At 38.5% G+C, this 20,570-nt stretch overlaps 1 protein-coding gene and 1 non-coding gene across 6 annotated transcripts in view; one reads left to right on the forward strand and one right to left on the reverse strand.

The window, feature by feature from the left end:
• The window catches only part of STK39 (serine/threonine kinase 39), a 332,438-nt gene that overhangs the window by 245,510 nt on the left and 66,358 nt on the right, over positions 1–20,570 (reverse strand). The gene's annotated exons all lie outside the window — the stretch shown is intronic.
• LOC143678397 (U6 spliceosomal RNA) lies at positions 17,881–17,987 on the forward strand. The gene has a single exon (XR_013173209.1). It is a non-coding gene; the product is annotated as a U6 spliceosomal RNA (small nuclear RNA).

The following is a 20,570-nucleotide window of genomic DNA, read 5'->3' on the forward strand; positions in this document are numbered from 1 at the left end:
AGTTATTAGGAGAGCTGGGTCCTGCTGCCAGCCTCAACTCAGGTGGGTCTTAGCTCCTCCCTCATCCAAAAGGGGACAACAAAACTGTTCCTGTTTCTCGGGACTGCTGTGACGGTAAATAAGAAAATACATGTGAAAATACTGGAGCATCATTTCCGAAGTATGGCAGATATTCCGTCAAGAAAAAAAAAAATTACGGGGATAGGGAAATAAAATACGAGTAAAATAAGTCTGGGAAACCTCAGCTACTGTATCTCACTCTAAAAAAGCAATAGGAATACTGGTACTATCAAAGGCTCTGAGAAGTCCTGCAGGAGATGAATCTGTGATGGTTTAACCCACATCATTTTCACAGGACATTAATGCACTGCGGATCACAGTTTGAGAAACTGTTGTAGAGAAAGACATTTTGTATAAATACACAGAACAAAGCTTTGAAATAAATGGGCGTTTCAAAAAAGCACATTTTTCCACAACACACAAGTTCATATTGGTTTTTGTTCGTTGTTTTAAGTTATTCCCAGATGACTCCTATATAAAGCTTTGATCTATTGCTAAACCTCAATCAAAAGTATCAGACCAGTATAACTCATTTTCAAGGTGTTATCCATAAACCACAAGAAGAACTTGACTCATCAAAGAAACTTCACTTATGCTATTGTTCATTTATGATGAAAGAAAAGTGTATTTATGCAGCTTATAAATATTTCAGTAACAATGAGTTTCTAGTTCATTCTGAGTTAAGTAAAAGTCATCTGGCCAGAATATTCTCATCTGGGCTACTATTTTTTACATTTCCAGTACGACCTAATCCTCAAGTTACCAAGAAGATAATATATTTCAGTGAACTTGGGCCAAAACAGAACCATAGGTAAAACAGGTGAAACACATATGTATAGACATATATTTGAAGTGCTTTTTATGAAGGATAAACTCCTAAGAAATTCACTACTTTTTCTTTTCATTATATACATATTCCCTTCATCATTCCCTGCATCCATTTAACTAATTACAGTTTTTTTTTTCTTTAATCCGACACGTTTCACTCTGCAATTCCTGTGTATTTAAATAAGATCTGAAGCCAGAGTTCCAGTTTCCATCCGTTTCTGGTGTTGGGTTTTGATACCATCAGACACTACTGAGGGAACAGCGGAGCGGTGCACCGGCCAGCCTATTTCAAGTCACTAGCCTCTGCTCATGGTGGGGACAGCCCAATCTGAAGGTCTGCAGCATTATGCAGAGCCCAGTTTAATAGATGCCTCTTTGTCCAAAAATGAGAGAACAAGCTCTTAAATGTATGTGTGCTCTAAACTCTCACCATTTTATACCAAACATAAGTGAATGCTTCTCCAGTTTCATAATTCCACACTTTAAAATCATTCATCAAAATACACTTCAAACAACCAATTCTTATCTGCAAGAAAATTCGACTCTGTTGAAGCAAGGCTGTTAAGAGTCTGGAAAAACACGTTTTCTAGCCATTTGCCTTTAGATGGCCAGTATCACTTCTGAGCCAGGGTATCAAGTTCTCTGTCATTGCAGTGAGCAAACTGTGTGTGTGTGTGTGTGTGTGTGTGTGTGTGTCAAACTCTAATAAATAACCTATGAGTTTGACTTATCAAATTCTATTCCTTAAAATTTGAGGTCTTAAAGGTACCAGGCAGGACACTGAAAGGTTCTGAGAATTTAAAAAGAAAAAAAAAGAGAGGGTATAAATACCACCCTATAATACACCCAAAGGAACAGAGTGAAGGCAGATCAAAGAAGGGCTGGGAAACCTGAGAATGGATGTGCATCCATCTGGCCACTCCCAACCTCACACTCTTTCTTCCAGCAGCTTTATGGTTCCTCTTCACTGCTTGGCTGGAGGGTCCACACTGCTTGCCCCACAGTATCCTCATACAATGGCACCTTATGCTAGTTGGAAACTATTATGTACCCCAGAAAAGCCATATGCTTTAATTCTTTCCGTATTGCTGGGTGGTATCTTTTTGGCTGGTTCCTTGCAGATGTGACCCACCCAATTATGGGGGGTAACTTTTGATTAGATTGTTTCCATGGAGATGTGTCTCCACCCATTCAAGGTGGGGCTGCTTACTGGAGCCCTTTAAGAGGGAGCCATTTTGGAAAAAGTTTTAGAACAACCAGAACACACAGAGCCAACATAACAGACAGAGCCCCAGGGAAGCTGTTGAAGAGAAAGCTAGCAGATCTCGTATGTGCCTTTCCAGCCGAGAGAGAAACCCTGAACGTCATCAGCCTTCTTGAACCAAGGTACCTTTCCCTGGGTGCCTAACATTGGACATTTTCATAGTCTTGCTTTCATTTCAACATTTTCACGGCCTCAGAACTGTAAACTAGCAACTTAATAAACTCCCCTTTTTAAAACCCATTCCATTTCTAGTATATCGCATTCTAGCAGCTTGCAAACTAAAACACACCTTATGCCAATTTGAAAGTATTATGTGCTTTCCAGAAAAGCCATGTTTTAATCCTGAGTCAATCTTGAGGAGGTACCTATTTCCTTTAATCCTAATTCAACAGTGGAGGGCAGAAACTTTTCAGATCTGGCACACTCAACTGTGGGTCTGGCCCTTGGATTGGATGGAGATGTGACTCCACCCATTCCAGGTGGGTCTTGATTAGTTTACTGGAATTCTGTAAAAGAGGAACTATTTTGGAGAGAGCTGACAGAAAGAGAGCCAACAGAAACTTCCGAGCAGAGGTGACAGGCAGAGAACAGAGACATGGATGTTTGGAGATGCTTGGAGCCCAGAAATGTCAAGCAAGCTACATTAGAACCTAGTGAGAGCCAAGGGAAGCTAAGCGATGAACACCAGCCCTGGAGAAGTAGGAAAAAAAGCTAAATGCAGCCAATTTCAGGAGCAAGGATCAGCAGATGCCAGCTATGTGACTTCTAAGCTGACAGAGGTGTTCCAGACCCATCAACCTTCCTTGAATTAAGATATGTTTCCCGGGCAGGCCATGGTGGCTCAGCAGGTAAGAATGCTTGCCGGCCAAGCCCGAGGACCTGGGTTCGATTCCCGGTGCCTGCCCATGTTAAAAAAAAAAGATATGTTTCCCTGGATTCCTGGATATTTTTACAGGCTTAGAACTGTAAACTTGTAACTTATTAAATTCCTCTTTATAAAAGCCATTTCAGTTCTGATATATCATATCCTGGCAACTTACAAACTAACACGCACCCCTAATACTCCAGGCCACAATGAAAGCTGCCTTAAGGAAAAGCTTCTGGTTTTTGTCACTTGTCATTCTCTGTCTGGTAGAACATGATTTGACCTGCGAGATTACTAGACACTTGTAAGTAATTTTCCTACAATGTGGTAGAAATAAACTTTTAGAAGGAAGAAAGGAGAGAAGGGACAGGAGGGCAAATGAGGCGGCAATTTGGGAGTACAGCTGACATGGGAGAGCCTTCTGTACCACATGGGGCAGCCCTAGTTGCAGAGGCAAAGGAACTGAGAGGCAGAAATCTGGAGCCTGGTGCAGAGGTGTTGAGCCCACAGGAGTGCACAGACAGGAGCAGGGAACTAGGAAGTAAGCCAGGCCGCATTCCTTGGACGCGCTACCCAAACCAGCACAGCCCCATGACCAGCAACTCACCCCACACCCCTGAACCCGTCACCTGCTCCCATTCCCTGCACTCTAGGTGCCCCCACCCCATCAACCCCCAGGGCACATACCTGCCCCACACCTCTACCCCAAGTGTAGCCCAACCCACCTCTCTTGTACCCTTCCCAAGGACTACGGCCCCTCCTATTCTTTCCAGGCTGTTGCCAGCACATAAAGGCTGTGGGCACTAACCTCCATACCTCGACTACCCTGCCCCCCTGCCCATGGTGTTGCACAGCCTCACTACGCCCTCCCTGAGCTCTGCGCATCAGTTTACTGCACTCCAAGGCCCACACATGTGCACAGGTCCCCAATCACATCATTGAGCTCTGGAAACTGCACTTTAAAACAGTGCTAGAACCATGCATGCGCACAGCCCTCAGCCTCACTTTCAAGCTCTGAGAGAGTGCCAACCAGCAGAGCCAGGTCACATCTGCCCCCAATCCATGAAGGCATAACACCGACCTGCTGCCACAGTTCTACGTATGTGCACAAAGGACCGCATGCCTTAGACCAGCACACACCATGGTTACGCCCCCCCCCAGACAAGTGCACCCACACAGCTACATCCCCCTGGCCACTGGGTGTCCATGTTCACAAGCACCAGCATAACATCCCCAGTCTGCACCTATACCTGCCCTGAAACAAATCACCACAGTGAGTGCTCCACCCCATGCCCTGCTCCCTGCTGTACAACCATCCTGCAAACACAAGGCCTTAGACTACTGAAAGAAATCAACTCCCAAAGTAAATCAATCAAGATATTTACATGCCACGAAGACAGGAGAAGATCACTAAGCATATCACAATGCAGACAGCTATAGCTCTGCCTAATGACAAATTAAAACACCAGAAAAGACACAGAGGTTGGAAAAACTAATCAAAGGTGTTCATACAACTCTACCTAATAAAATAAGTGACACAGCAAATGACATAAAGGAGATCAAAAAGACAGTAGAAGAGCATAAATAGGAATTATGAAAGAATAAATAGAAAAATAGCAGATATCACAGAGATTAAAGATTCTGATGACCAAATAAAAAACATACTAGAGGCATACAACACCAGATTTGAAGAGACAGAAGAAAGAATAAGTGATATACAGGACAGGATAATTGACTCCGAAGACTCAAAACAGCAAATGCAAAAAAGATAGAAAAATTGAATTAGAACTTAGCGGAAATGATAGAAAAAACAAAGTGCGCAAATATAAGAATCATTGGTGTCCCAGAAGGAGAAGAGAAAAGTAAAGGGCTAGGAAGAGTAGTTGAGAATATAATAGGGGAAAACTTCTCAACCCTCATAAAGGACATAAGTATACAAGTCAAAGTGGCCCAGTGAACTCCAAAGAGAATAAATCCAACTAGACCTTCCCCAAGGCACATACTAATCAGTCTGTCAAATATTGAAGAGAAGCAGAAAATACTGAAAGTGGCAAGAGAAAAACAATCTACTACCTACAAGGAAAACCAAATAAGACTGAGTTCAGACCACTCAACTAGCACCCTGGAGGAGAGAAGGCAGTAGTATGACTTCCAGCCAAGAATTCTGTACTCAGACAAATTGTCCTTCAGAATTGAAGGAGAGATTAAAGATTTGATAGACAAAGAAGTCCTGAAAGAATCTGTCAACAAGAGACTGGCCCTACAAGAGATACTAAAAGGAGTTCTGCCGGCTGAAAAAATATGCAGGAGAGGGAGGTCTGGAGGAGGGCACAAAATTGAAGAATACAAAGAGAAAGAGGGAAAAGAATATATAGATCAGACAAATTAAAAAAAATAGATAAGATGAGGGAATCAAGAAACGCCTTTTCAGTACTAACTTTGAATTGGACTAAACTTACCAATTAAAAGATATGGATTGGGGCGGGCCGCGGTGGCTCAGCGGGCAAGAGTGCTTGCCTGCTATGCCGGAGGACCCCGGTTCGATTCCCGGCCCCAGCCCATGTAAAAAACAAACAAATAAACAAAATATAATAAAAATAAGAAAATGTTTAAAGATGTTTCCCTTTCTTCCTCCCTTCCTTCCTTCCATCCTTCCTTCCTTCTCTGTCTTTCTTTCCTTCCCTTCCTCCCTCTCTCTTAAAAAAAAAAAAAAAAAAAAAAAAAAAAGATATGGATTGGCATAATGGATTAAAAAACACAATCCAGCTATATGCAGCTTACAAGAGACTCATCTTAAACACAAGGATACAAATAGATGAAAGTGAAAGAATGGAAAAAAAATATTCCCTGCAAGTTGTAACCAAAAGAAACAGGAGTAGCTATTCTAATATCAGGCAAAATAGACTTTAAATGTAAAGACATCATAACAGACAAAGAAGGACACTATATACTAATTAAAGGGTCAATTCACCAAGAAGATATAACAATCATAAATGTTCATGCTCCCAATCAAGGAGCTCCAAAGTACATGAGACAGACATTGGCAAAACTGAAAGGAGTGACAGATGTCTCAACAATAATAGCAGGAGACTTCAATATACCACTCTCCCCTATAGATAGAACAACCAGACAGAAGATCAACAAGGAAACACAGAAGTTAAATAACTTGATAAATGAATTAGACCTAACAGACATATATAGGTTATTGTACCCCAAGGCACAAAGATATACATTCTTCTCTAGTACACATAAAACATTCTCCAGGACAGATCATATCCTGGAGCACAAAACAGTTCTTTATAAATTTAAAAACAGTGAAATTATTCAAAGCACTTCCTCTGATCACAATGGGATGAAGCTGCATCTCAATAATCACCAAAGAACGAGGACATTCACAAATATATGGAGATTAAATAACACACTTTTAAACAACCAGTGGGTCAAAAAAGAAATTGCTAAGGAAATCAGCAGCTATCTGCACATAAATGGAAATGAGAATACAACTTATCAGAACTTATGGGATGTAGCAAAGGTTGTGCTGAGAGGGAAATTTATTACACTAAATGCCTATATTAAAAAACAAAAAAGAGCAAAAAATTGAGACTTAACAGCACACCTGGGGGAACTTGAGAGGGAATAGCAAACTAACCCAAAGCAAACAGAATTAGAGAAATCACAAAGATTAAAGCAGAGCTAAATGAATGGGAGGACAAAAGAATCAATAAAACCAAAAGTTGGTTCTTTGAGAAAATCAGTAAAATTTATGGGCCACTAGCAAGACTGACAAAGAAAAAAAGAGAGAGTATGCAAATAAATCAAATCAGAAATGAGAAGGGATGCATTAACACAGACCCTGAAGAAATAAAAGAAATCATAAGAGGATACTATGAACAACTATACACCAACAAACTAGACAACTTAGATGAAATGCACAAATTCTTGGAGACACACAAGCAAGCTACACTGACTCAGGAAGAAATAGAAGATCTCAACAAACCAATCACAAGTAAAGAGATTCAATCAATCATCAAAAATCTTCCTACAAAGAAAAGCCCAAGCCCAGACGGCTCTCAGGGGAATTTTATCAAACATTCCAGAAAGAACTAACACCAATCCTGATCAAACTTTTCCAAAAAAATTGAGGAAAAAGGAACTCAACCTAACTCATTGTATGAAACTAATATCATTTTAATACAAAAACCAGTAAAGATGCTATAAGAAAAGAAAACTACAGACCAATCTTCCTAATGACAATAGATGCAAAAATTCTCAATAAAGTATTAGCAAATAGAATCCAACAGCACATTAAAATTATTATACACCATGACCAAATGGGGTTTATCCAGGAAGGCAAGGATGGTTCAACAGAAGAAAATCAATTAATGTAATACAACACATTAACAAATAGAAAGGGAAAAATCACATGATCATCTCAATTGATGGTGAAAAAGCATTCAACAAAATTCAGCATCCATTTCTGATAAAAACACTCCAAAAGATAATATTCAAAGGTAACTACCTCAATATGATAAAGGGAATATATGAAAAATGGATAGCCAGCATCATACTCAGTGGAAAGAGACTGAAAGCTTTCCCCCTAAGATCAGGTACAAGACAAGGATGCCCACTGTCACCACTGTTATCCAACATGTGCTACAAGTTCTACCTACAGCAATGAGGCAGGACAACAAAATAAAAAGGCACCAAATTAGAAAAGAAGAAGTAAAACTCTCATTATTTGCAGATGATATGATACTATACTTGGAAGATCCTGACAAATCTACAGAAAAGTTACTTGAGCTAATAAATTCAGCAAGGTGGTAGGATATAAAATTAATGTGCAAAAATCAGTAACCTTTCTATACACAAACAATGACCTAGCTGAGGAGTCAGTTAAGGAAAAAATTCTATTCAAAATAGCAGCTAAAAGAATCAAGTATTTAGGAATGAATTTAACTAGGGATGTAAAGGACTTGTACACTGAAAACTACATAACATTGCTAAAAGAAATCAAAGGAGATCTAAATAGATGGAAAGACATTCCCTGTTCATGGATAGGAAGGCTAAATATAGTTAAGATGTCAATTCTACCCAAATTGATCTACAGATTCAGCACAGTATCAATCAAAACTCCAACAACCTACTTTGAAGACTTGGAAAAGCTAGTTGCTGAATTTATCTGAAAGGGAAAGAGACCCAGAATAGCTAAAAGCATCCTAAAATAGAAGAATGAAGTGGGAGGATTAACTCTCCCTGACTTAAAAACCTATTATAAAGCCAAAGTGGTAAAAACAGCATGGTACTGGCACAAAGATAGAAGCATTGACCAATTGAATCAAATTAAGAGCGCAGAAACAGAACACCAAATCTATGGTCAACTGATTTTTGACAAGGCCCCCAAAATCCTCTGAACTGGGACAAAATCATCTTTTCAATATTTGGGCATGGAAGAACTGGGTATCAATAGCCAAAAGAATGAAAGAGGACACCTGTCTTATACCCTACACAAAAATTAACTCAAAGTGGATCAAACATCTAGATATAAGAATTAGCACCATAAAGCTTCTGGAAGAAAATGTAGGGGAACATTTTCAAGACCTAGTAATAGGAAGTAGCTTCCTAAACTTTATACCCAAAGTACAAGCAACAACAGAAAAAACAAATAAATGGGAACTCCTCAAAATCAAATGCTTCTGCACTTCAAAAGACTTTGTCAAGAAGGTGAAGAGGCAGCCAATGCAATGGGAGAAAATATTTGGAAATCATATCAAAGGTTTGATTTCCTGTATATACAAAGAAATCATGCAATTCAACAACAAAAGAACAAACAGCCCAATTATAAAATGGGCTAAAGATCTGAATAGGCATTTTCCTGACGAGCAAATACAGATGGCTTAAAAGCACATGAAGAGATGCTCATTTTCATTAGCTAAAAGGGAAATGCAGATCAAAACTACAATGAGATACCACCTCACACTTACAAGAAAGGCTGCTATTAAATAAATAGAAAACTACAAATGTTGGAGAGGATATGGAGAAACTGGGACACTGATGCACTGCTGGTGGGAATGTATAATGGTGCAGCCACTGTGGAAGACATTTTGGCAGTTCCTTAGGAAACTAAATATCGAGTTGCCCAATAACCCAGCAATAACACTAGTTGGTAAGAGCTGAAAGCAACAACACAAACAAACATTTGTATACCGATATTCATAGCAGCATTATTTACAATCGCCAAAAGATGGAAACAAAACAAATGCCCATCGACAGACAAGTGGATCAACAAAATATGGTATATAAATACAATGGAATGTTATGCAGCAGTAAAACAAAATGACATTCTGAAGCACATGACAAGATGGATGAGCCTTGAGGACATAATGCTGAGCGAAATTAGCCAGACACAAAAGGATACACTTTTATGACCAGCATAAACGTATAATCAGAGGTTTATAATATAGAATATAGGGGACTTAGACATACATAGAAGCTAGAGATAGGCGAACCGTTAACGAATGAGGTTGAACTCCAATGTAAGGGAATAGATAGGAGTGAAGGTGGTTCTCTAGTGGGTATATAAGTAATATTACCATACTGAAGATGAACAAGATTGAAAGGGGTTATACAGACCTAAGTGTTCCACTGATTGACACTAGAAGTATGAATTAGTTCTTGCAAGAATTACTTCTAAGATATGATTCTTGTATAAAGAGTGTTTAAGTCCAGGGTACAGGGGGAAAACTGCTATTGCATGCTATGAGCTATGTTCAAAAGGAAACCATCAGCACTACCACAGCAACAGCAGAGATAAATAATGGGGGAAAGACAAGAGTTAAGAAGAGGTTTAGATTTCTTATTTGGCGAGGGTGTATTTATTGGTTTTCTTTCTCTTGGGAACACTGAAATTACCTAAAATTGAGAATGTTGATGGACTATGGACTTTGGGCCTTCTACATGATGCCTGATGAATGCAGGTGGCTGAAGGATGCACTGACAGAGAAGTAGATTGGCGAACAGTGGCGTATACTTATAAACCAAGGTTGTGCTGCTACAAAAAAGGAACAAAGTTGTGAGTTATGCAGCGATGTGAGTGAGCATGTGGGACATTTGGTGAGACAAAATAAGTTTGAAACAAAAGAACAATGATGGTATGGTCACCTTTAGAAAATGCTTATAAGAAAACAGGGGCCTAGATTGTAAGCTTTTAGAGCAGACACATTAAGTCCAGAGCAGTGATTATTATTTCTGGATATTGAGAGGCTATTTTATATATAGAACCTGATATTTAGAGATAAGAACAAAGCAAACAGGTAAGAGTTAAAGTAATTCAGAACATAGGGGTAAGGAAGACAGTGTCTATAATTTAGACCCACACATACTTTTTGAGACCAATGGAAGAAAGGTTTATTTGGTCTGGAACTGAAAATTTCTGTATTGCATAATCTAATCAACCTATCTGTATAGCTCATTTGAACAACTGAAACACAAGGAGCACAGAATAAGAAAGAGGTCCTTTAATCCTGTATAGATTATTGTAATGCCTGGATACATCCTAAAGTTTATTAAGCAGATAATCAAAAAGTGTTGGCAAAGTTTCCTAAGGGATGGGTGAAAAATATGGAACTATTAAACCTTACCATCAGGGAATCCCCTGATACCGTGTTAAACTTTAGGGACACCCAAATCAATAGGCCATGTCCTTGATCAGGAGGCTTACGCCTGTGAAGCTTATGCTGGTAGCGGAGAAGCTTAGACTACCTATAGGTATACCTAAAAGTTACTTCTGGAGAACCTCTTCTGTTGCTCAGATGTGCCCTCATTCTCAACCCAACTCTGCAAGTGAAATCATTGCTCTCCCCTCTACGTGGGGCATGACATCCAGGGATGAAAGTCTCCCTGGCGACATGGGAGATGACTCTCAGGGATGAATCCAGACCTGGCACCATGGGATCAACAACTCCATCCTGACCAAAATGGGGGTAAAGAAGTATAATTAATAAAGTTTCAGTGGCAGAGAGAGTTCAAATAGAGTTGAGAGGATACTCTGGAAGCTCCTCTTATGCAAGCTTCAGTTAGACCTTGCTACCTATCATAACCTGCCACCCCCATCCAGGACCATTCCAGGCAATCCTAAAGAACACCTAGGGCAATATATAAGATTCCACCAGGGTTCCATGCGCTAGAGTAACTTTCCAGAAACCTACAACCTCTAGACAGGTCCCAGGTCCAGATAACCCCTGAACCCTAGAGCCCAGCCTCTCCAGAACATCCGATAGTTCCATCTCCCTACCCCATATTAGTGACAGACCCTTCCAATATGAAAAATTTAGAATCCCCATAGCCCAAACACCCCTACAGAGAGGGATGGAAAGATCAAAGGTGATGGTGGAGCTACCCAGAGAAAACAGGATTTAACAAATGAATATGATTACTGAATCATTAAATTGATATCTTTTTTAGTCTCCAGTAATTTAGAGCAGCTAGAAGTAAAAACCCAAAATTGTGAAACTGTAACCCATGTCAAACTCTAAAATATGTTCTACAATTCATTGTGGTGCTGTGGTTTGAAATTTATAGCTTTTTTTGTATATATGCTATTTGTCACAAAAAAAAAGAAGGAAAAAAAGTCAATTATGATGATTAAAAAAATATTTAAGCCCTCTACCCTCCTATATTCTGGAGCAGCTAGAAGGAAAAATATGAGAGGATTGTATGTTAGCCCATGACAAACTCTGGGATTTGTTCTGTAACTTCTTGTTGAAGAGTGCTTTGAACACTATCGCTTCTTTATTTCTTTGCTTTGTATATATATTATACTATACAATAAAAAAAAATTTTTTAAATAAGGTCTTCTACATGTCTATGCAACCCGTATTTTAGTTTATATGTAACCCTTTTCTTTAGTGGTCTTCTAAATAGGTATAAGAAATAACATTTTTTAAAGAATATAAATATTTCTTGAATTAAATATTCTTTCCACAGCTGTGCCCATTTCTTTTCAAAATAGTGATGATGGTTATTCTTTGACTCATTCCTTCTTATCAGTCTATGTTTATCCAAGCTGTTTCCAACGCCAAAACTTCACTCAGGTGATTGGTTCAACAAAGACATCTATTCCCAAACATACTCATTTGTTCCTATCCCTAAAAGTAACAAAATTATTGCCCAAAGATTAACAAATGGAATGATAAAAAATGTTTTTATCAAGTTTATCCTACAGAATGAAAGGGTTCCCCTGCTCTATGTCCTTAATTAAGGCATACTTGAGCAAAGAAGGTGACTTAAAACAGTGCTTCTCAAATTTAATGTATACATGAATCACTTAGAAATACTGGTAAAATTCGGATTCTGGTGAGGAGGTCTGGGGTAGAACCTAAGATTCCACGGTCCTCTCAGGCTTCCAGAGGATGCTGACACCGCTGGTCCAGCAGCCAGACTCGGAGTGGTGAAGCAGTAGACTGGGCTTTGGGGGAGGAGACTCAAGTCCAGGGATATGAGAGAAATCAGCACAGATTGCTGCAATGAAGGTGACAGCGTTGAGAGGGCAGAGTGGGACCCAATAGCAATGTCTAGGCGGGTCTGGCCTGAAGAAAGGGGCAGGAAACCAAGCTGGAAATAAGAGAGACCATACTATTAAAGTGTTTAAATTCCACAATTACAGGAAAAGGTAAAAAAAAAAAAAAATCAAAAGGACAGAAAAAGAGGTCAAATTGAAAGAACTCACAGAATCACCAAAGCCAGAGCCTGACATTTGTCTCTTATGTGAAACACATGAGGTTCAGCGGGAGAACACAAAAGACCTCAACAATCCTATCCTGGATATGAAGTACAGGGAAGAAAATAAAAGCCAAAAAAAAACACTGGAAATATGGAATAAATAAACTGATTTTAAATGCTTTAGAGACATCTTCTTATATTGTTCTATGGACTGTGTTCTCTTTCCAAATCATTTCTCCTATAAATATCAGGGGGACAGGCAGGGTCTGCGATTTGCAGGCATGTGACCCTCCAGGAGCCGCTGGAGTGGAGGAAGAGCAACACGGTCAGGCACACAAGGCTGTGAAGCTTCTTGGCTCTGCCCTTTACCAGCTTAATCGCCTGGGCAGGTTATCCTGTGCCTTTGAGCCTGGCCTCTTCCTTTCTGTAAAATGAGGTTAATAATGCCTTCTACACAGTGTGGTTATAAATAGCGAAATGAGATACAGAAAACTTGCAAAATGCTTAACGTACAGCATAAATGTTAAAAGTTAATTGAGTCTCCTCCTGTCGGTGTCTCAGTTCCTTCCTTCCACGTGAGCATCTGCATGTTGGTCACTGATCTCAGGTGCCCCAAGTTCCTCACTAAAGCCCCAGAGGTACAGGGAAACACATCTTGGCAGTGGTGCTCACCTTTCCTACAGGAACGGCAGGTTCATGCAGTCAGCGTTTCCTACTCTCAAGGAGTTACCTGTGACTCCTTACAGGTCATTTGGCCTACAACTTTTAGCTTCATTCCTGACTCTACATCGTCCCCATTGTATTGTACTTTATTTCATTCTATATTTAATTTATGCCACCTTGACACACTTCATGCATCCTAGTAAGCTGCCTCAAGCCCTTTAAGGAGGAAGGAGTCATCTAAATATGTATTTTTGCAAAGGGTTCAAAACAAAGAGAAAAAAGACAAGTTTGAAGATAAAAGAATTAGAGGAAAGTTAAAACCTAGTTCCTTTTGTCCCAGAGACCATGAGATTCACAAATCAGCTAAAAGAAAGGAGATTTTATTACTGAAAGGGAAGAGTGTAAATGAATTCTGAATTGAAACATTAAACTATACTTAGCCAAACAGCATATTTTCACAACTTATGAAAATCATAACTAAATTCTTCTTTATCAGATACTGATGGCAAAATACTCTACCTAGTTCACCCTTAGTTAAGAAATCAAACATATTCAAGCTCCACTCTTATTTGCAGTTAAATCTGAGGAAATACTATTTCTAACTTTATTCCAAAGTAGTGGCTCTCAACATTGCCTGCACATAGAAACTGCCCTGGGGAGCCTGAATAACACTGATGTGTAGATCCACTCCCAGGAAATTTGAGGTAAACAGGTTTAGGATACAGCCTGAGAATGAAAAGTTTCAAAAGCTCCCAGGTGATTCTAATGTGCAGCCCAGGGTGCAAAGGATAGCTTTCAAGCTACGTCTTGAGAGTCATTATTCTTTTAGCTCCCAGGCACATTTCCATACTGCAAGTTAATCTGAAGAGGAAAATAGATATTTATGACTCACAAATACTATCAAATGAAACAAAAATTTCCAAATGCAAGAGAAGACTAAAACACATCTTTATAATATATGCAAGATCCTCCAAGCATTTAAAAATTCCTTAAACGATATAATGGTAACCATGTTTAAATAGGCACCTTTCTCAAAATATCCTTCTCCAGATTACACTTTCATAACATCAGTATCATTACAAAGAGTAACTGAATCAATACTTAAATACTCAAATACCATAAATTGTAGGATTTTTTTAAAACATAAACCTCAGTAATTGCTAACATAAGCAGAGAAAGAGAATAGACTGACAGAGATCCTATAAGAGCAACATCTTTTCGAGACAACTATTTGCAATCACTAAAAATGCCATCTTTTTTTTTTTATAAAAAGTGGTATGCCCACACTGATATTCACAGCAGCAGTATTCGCAGTTGCCAAAGGAAGGAAGCAACCCAACTGTCCATCAACCAATGAATGGATGAACAAAATGTGTCATTTACATGCAATGAAATATTATTCGGCCATAAAAAAGAATGACATTCTGATACATGCAACAACATAGATGAACCTTAAAGACATCATGTAGAGTGAAATAAGCTAGACACAAAAGGACAAATATTGTATGATCTCACTGATGTGAAACAATTAGAGTAAGTGAACTCATAGAGTCAGAATCAAGAATATAGGTTATCAGGGGACAGGGTAGACATAGGGAGTTAAAGCTTATAATGTACAGCGTTCTTGGGGGTGCAAGAGTAGTTCCATGGTAGAAGTGTCATTCCACGCACTTCCTAAAAAACAAATAAGCAAAACAAACAAACAAAAATTCAATAAATGGTACTGCAATAACAGGATACTCAGAAAGAAAAATAATGAGATGTGACCCCAGCATACAGCATACCAAAAAAAAAAAAAAAAAAAAAAAAAGATGTACAGAGCTCCTATTTGGGATGATGGAAATGTTTTGATAACGGATGGTGGCAATGGTAGCCCAGCACTGGGAACGTAATTAACAGCACTGAATAATATATTTGCATGTAGTTAACAGGGGACATTTTAGGTTGAATATATGTTATCAGAATAGCAATTTTAAAAGAAAATCCATGGCACTGCATAGCACAAGCAGTGAGCCCTAAGTTAAACCACAGGCTCTAACTAATAGAACAATTATAAAAATATACTTTCATCAATGATAACCAATGCAAGGTATTAACAGTAGGTGGTACATGGAACCCTGTTATTTTATACATGATTTTTCAGTAAAACCTTAACCTCTCTAAAAAAATAAAAATGATATACTATCTATCTGTGCTGGTCTGAAAGGATTATATACGCTAGAAAAGTTATGTTTTAATCTTGATCCATCTTTTGTGGAGGCAGCTGTTTCTTTTAATCCCCATTCAACACTGGAGGTTGGAAACTTGATTAGATTATCTCCATGGAGATATGACATACACAATTGTAGGTATTAATCTTTGATTAGAGGGAGATGTGACTCCACCCATTCCAGTTGGGTCCTGATTGGTTTACTGGAATCCTTTAACGGAGGAAACATTTTGGAGAAAGCTGAGAGCCAGAAGAGCCCACACAGCCAGAGACCTTTGGAGATGAAGAAGGAAAATCCCCCTGGGGGGAACTTCATGAAACAAGAAGCTAGCAAATGTTCGCCATGTGCCTTTCCAGTTGAGAGAGAAACCCTGAATGCCATCAGCCTTTGGACATTTCTATAGGCTTGCTTTAATTAGGACATTTTCACAGCTTTAGAACTGTAAATGTAATAAACTCCCCTTTTTAAAAAGCTGTTCCATTTCTGGTATATTGCATTCTGACAGCTTTCAAACTAGAACACCATCTATGTAACAAAGTCTTGTCTCTTGAGAGTAAGTCAAAAACAGATTCAATTACAGTAAGTCAACTATTCTGACTTGTACCATTCAAAAATGGATCAACAAATATCCCTTACCACGTGGTTTTGTAATTATCTTCACATAAATTGATGTCTGTGATTATACAAGTATAGTCCAGTTGAGGGCAGGATCAGACATGGGAAATTTCTAGTATTTTAAAGACATGGAAACATTTTTAAGAAACTAGGGAAAAGGGAGCATAAATTCTGAAGTAGTATTAATCAGTATTTATAGAGTAGTATTGAAATTAGAGGAACGGTTGTAAAAGGTAAGGTGTCATTGGGATTAGAGGTCTATAAAACCCCGCCAAAGCACCAGAAAAGCCATGATGAGTAAACACCTACTTATCAGCAGAATGGAACTGCACATCCCAGGGCCTGCTTGTCAGGTAATGGCATCATGATATTAGGCACTCTGCAAATACTGTCTAAAAGAGCTAAAGAGTTTTGCTAGAAGCCACTGGTTTAGCTATTTTTATCAAAAGAAGCATGGGGGGTGGGGACAAAGAAGAAATTAGTGATATTGAAATACTACAGGAAAACTCAATAGGGAAGAGCAATTTTCTTTCGGAGTTGGTTCAAAAAAGCTCTTCAACAAACAGTAATAATGGATGTCATGGTTTCAGAGAGCTTCTAAGTCAGCCATCACAGACTCTAAATCAGATTCAGCCATGAACATCTGCTTTTAAATCATTAAAATTGTCTGTGATTAGGGAGTGATAAAGAAAGTAAAGTCAAAAACACTACAAAACAGACACAGGAAGGATGTTTCTGATCGGCTGATCTGTGCTGCTGAAGCCGTGACACCAGCTTTCAGCACAGCTCCTGTATTTGGCTTCATCATCAAACGAGGAGGACATGAGGGGAAACGTGTCTTCTTCCTTTCTGCGGTGTCCCGTATCCTGTACCTGGGCACGGTGTGCTGTCTGGGTTCTTCTGGGGAACAACCCTCTAGCAAAAGCGGCAGGCATGCCCCTCGACGCTCCACAACCCGGCCCCCCTCGGGGAGATCAGAGGCCTCCTTTCCAGCAGCAGTTTGGTTGATTGTGGAAATAAACAAGCCCAATCAGTTGCCCCAATCCAAGTAATATCATTTTCTAGAACTCTATGAGGACGACAACAATGAGGGACTTAAACAATAATAAGAGAGAGAGAGAGAGACCTAATGGAATTTGTATTCAATCTGTGACTGTTTTTCTCATTTTCTCCTACTATGAAATGAATATGTGCTCGGTCTCTTTAAGTACAAAGCATAAGTATCCTTGCAATGCTGATTTTTGCTAACACGATGATATGCTACACATCTTAACCGTTTCTAACAGATGCATAAAAAAACTTAGAAAGTAAAGTCAGTCTGTGTATTTAACCATTATTGGGATAATCTATGGTTCTAACTTTTAAACCGAGCCTTCTAAAAGTGAAAATTGTTTTCTCTAATCAAATCATACACATTCCTAAGGTAATACTCTCACTTTAGGGGAGTAAAATTCTAAAAATAAATTAATTTAGCATATATAATATTTATTTCTGATTTCCAGAAAGTGTCTCCATGCCTTCAAAATATTTGAAAACTTTCCATTTTTAATCCTGCCCTTACTTGGACTATATTCAAATAAACAGACACAAAATCAAATGAAAACAAATTACAGAGCTAACTGGCAAGGCACAAATGACAACACAAAATTTAATGTATAGTGCTCGCTTCGGCAGCACATATACCAAAATTGGAACGATACAGAGAAGATTAGCACGGCCCCTGCGCAAGGATGACATGCAAATTCACGAAGCGGTCCATATTTAAAAAAAAAAAAATTTAATGTATAAACCTCAGGTTTCAGAACAGTACTACATTCAGTGAAAAAGGCTTGTATTTTAATGATCAACTCCTAAAACAAAAGCTTCTACAAGAAACAGCCAAATACAAATCGTTACCGTATATGCTAAAGGGATGATGGATGCAGAATGAGCTGGGATATGAATAATTAATTCACTAATTAGAAAGTTAAGTTCAAAGAGAACAGAAAAATACTTTCACATATGCAAGAAAGAAACACACACATTATAGCTTCCAGCTTTTTGACATCCTTAAACAGGTATAAATTTTTTTCTAAAATAAACAAGATTTGCAAATATATCAACATAATTCCAGACATTAGAAAAAACAGTATAAAGTTTTTGTTTTAATTATTTTTTTCTTCAAATTCATTTAAACTTCTACTGGAAGAACTGCTCAGAGGTCCCCAGAGATTATAATTTAATATAAAAAGGATAAGAGAAACCTGTGTCAAAAATGGCTACAGAATAACTAAACTCTTCTCTCAAATGATCATTAGGCCAAAAATATAGCTAGTGTTTTATTCTCCAAAATAACCTATAAAGCATAGTTAATGCACTCCTCTACTGACAGAAAAAAAGATGGACAGACAGAAGGATGGAAGGCAGAAGGATGGAAGAATAGAAGGATGGAAAGAAGGAAGAAAGCAAGCGAACAACAGATCAAGAAAAAGGAGAAATAATCAGTAAAATAACACTACAGCAGAAGGCAAAATAAGGGGAGTAGCTCTGTTCTGAGAAAGTTCTTGATGTATATACCAATACTGTCAGTAAGATCAGAAAAATATCTTTAAAGAAGAAGTTACAGGAAGAGAAAGGCAATTGCCAGAATTTTTCCAGTTCGAGATTATTTAATGACGAAGAAGTCTTTCATGAGATACATGAGATTAACAGAAAGTACAGCAGGTACCCAAATCTGTAAATTTACAGTAGATTTTCACTGTCACACCACAATCCTGGAATCACTTGACTCTATCCTAAATTATAAAGCACAATTTGCCAGTGATTCATATTTTTGTAGCTTTGTTCTGAGAAAGTTCTTGATGTAGCTACCAATACTGTCAGTGAGACTAGAAAAAGGGGATTTAATTAAAAGAAGTGATTTTTAAATACACAGAGTCACTGAACTTTGGAGATAAAAACTAAAGTTTGTCATCCAGCATAATTCCTCATTGAGCCAATCAGCAAACACAGGATCAGTGAAGCCGATTCATCCAAGGACCAAGGCCAAATCTTCAGGATATCCAAGTGAAGAGTCTGGGTCCCAGACTCAGAGGGCTCCATTCCCTCCACCCCAAGACCCAACATTCATCACTTTTGTGCTGCCAATGTTTTTCTGAACTGGCTTTGCTCACATTTGCCACATATCACAAGCTAAAATATTTTAACATGAATATTTAATGTAAACATAAGTTACCTATGATCTCCTAATGTAATCATTTAGCTACTTTTTTTTTTCTGTTTTCCTTCTTCCTTTATTTAGGAAGTAAATAAAGTAAATAAGTACTCTACCCAGTCCCAGAGGATGCTTTCTCCTACACATGTAGCTCACCTGTCCCTAAGAATGATTTTCAGTTTTGACGTGTAAGCTTGTGTAGTAAAAAATAAAATATGACTCAGTCTTCTGTGACGAGTTGGCAAAGACAGACTAAAAAGATGAAAACTCAAGTTTATAGAGGAAAAAAAATGAAAGGGGTGGAGTTATAGTCTAAAAACCATAAAGTCAAGAAAGGTGAAATATCAAAAGACAAGGTGAGCAGCACTGTTCATCGACCCCTAGGTAAAATAAAGGAGAGTGCTCTGAAGTTTGGAAAAAGTGGGTTTCAGGATAAATCAAAGGACTATATCATGTTTATGAAATTCATCCTGTCACCTGGTGATAGAGGCTAAAAAAACAGATGACTTCAGAAAAGACAGATAATTCTTCCCTGATGTAATGGACTTTAAGGGAAGCCAAGTGTGCCCTAGAGTAGCATTCCGATCCTTTGAGGTTGACCACAAACCAGAGAACCAAGCTCTTTCAAGAAACCTCAAGACCATCGTCACACAGAAAATACTAGCCCATGTGACAATGGATCAGATCCATTTAGCAAATCCTTCCTATCAGAAGGCAAGAACTTCCCTCAATAGGATACATGTTAGAGAGTAATAGTCTGAGAGAATTAAGGCTACCGATCTTCTAAACTATATCCAGGCAATGCGAAGGAAAAGGTACAGAAAGATACCCAACAACTCAAAATATTAAAAGACTCATTTACTAGTACATGGGCTCCCCAAGGAACAAGGACCCTCTTTGTTTTCCCATCACTTAGATCAGTACCCAGCGTCTAGTAAGGTCTAATAATTATGGAGTTACAAACTCTGCTCTAAAACTATAAACATCTTCCAGAGGGTGTTAAGCTAATGATAATAAGTCATTTACACTACTGTGGGGTTAACGACAAACATGGGGTTAACAAATCTCAGAAATATCAAAGAATCTAGGCACAGATGGTCAAAAATAAAGGTCAGCAATATCTCCCTGGTTCCTGGAAAAATAACCACCAAGATC

Source organism: Tamandua tetradactyla, chromosome 3 (assembly GCF_023851605.1).
Source record: "Tamandua tetradactyla isolate mTamTet1 chromosome 3, mTamTet1.pri, whole genome shotgun sequence".
Taxonomy (NCBI): Eukaryota; Metazoa; Chordata; class Mammalia; order Pilosa; family Myrmecophagidae; genus Tamandua; species Tamandua tetradactyla.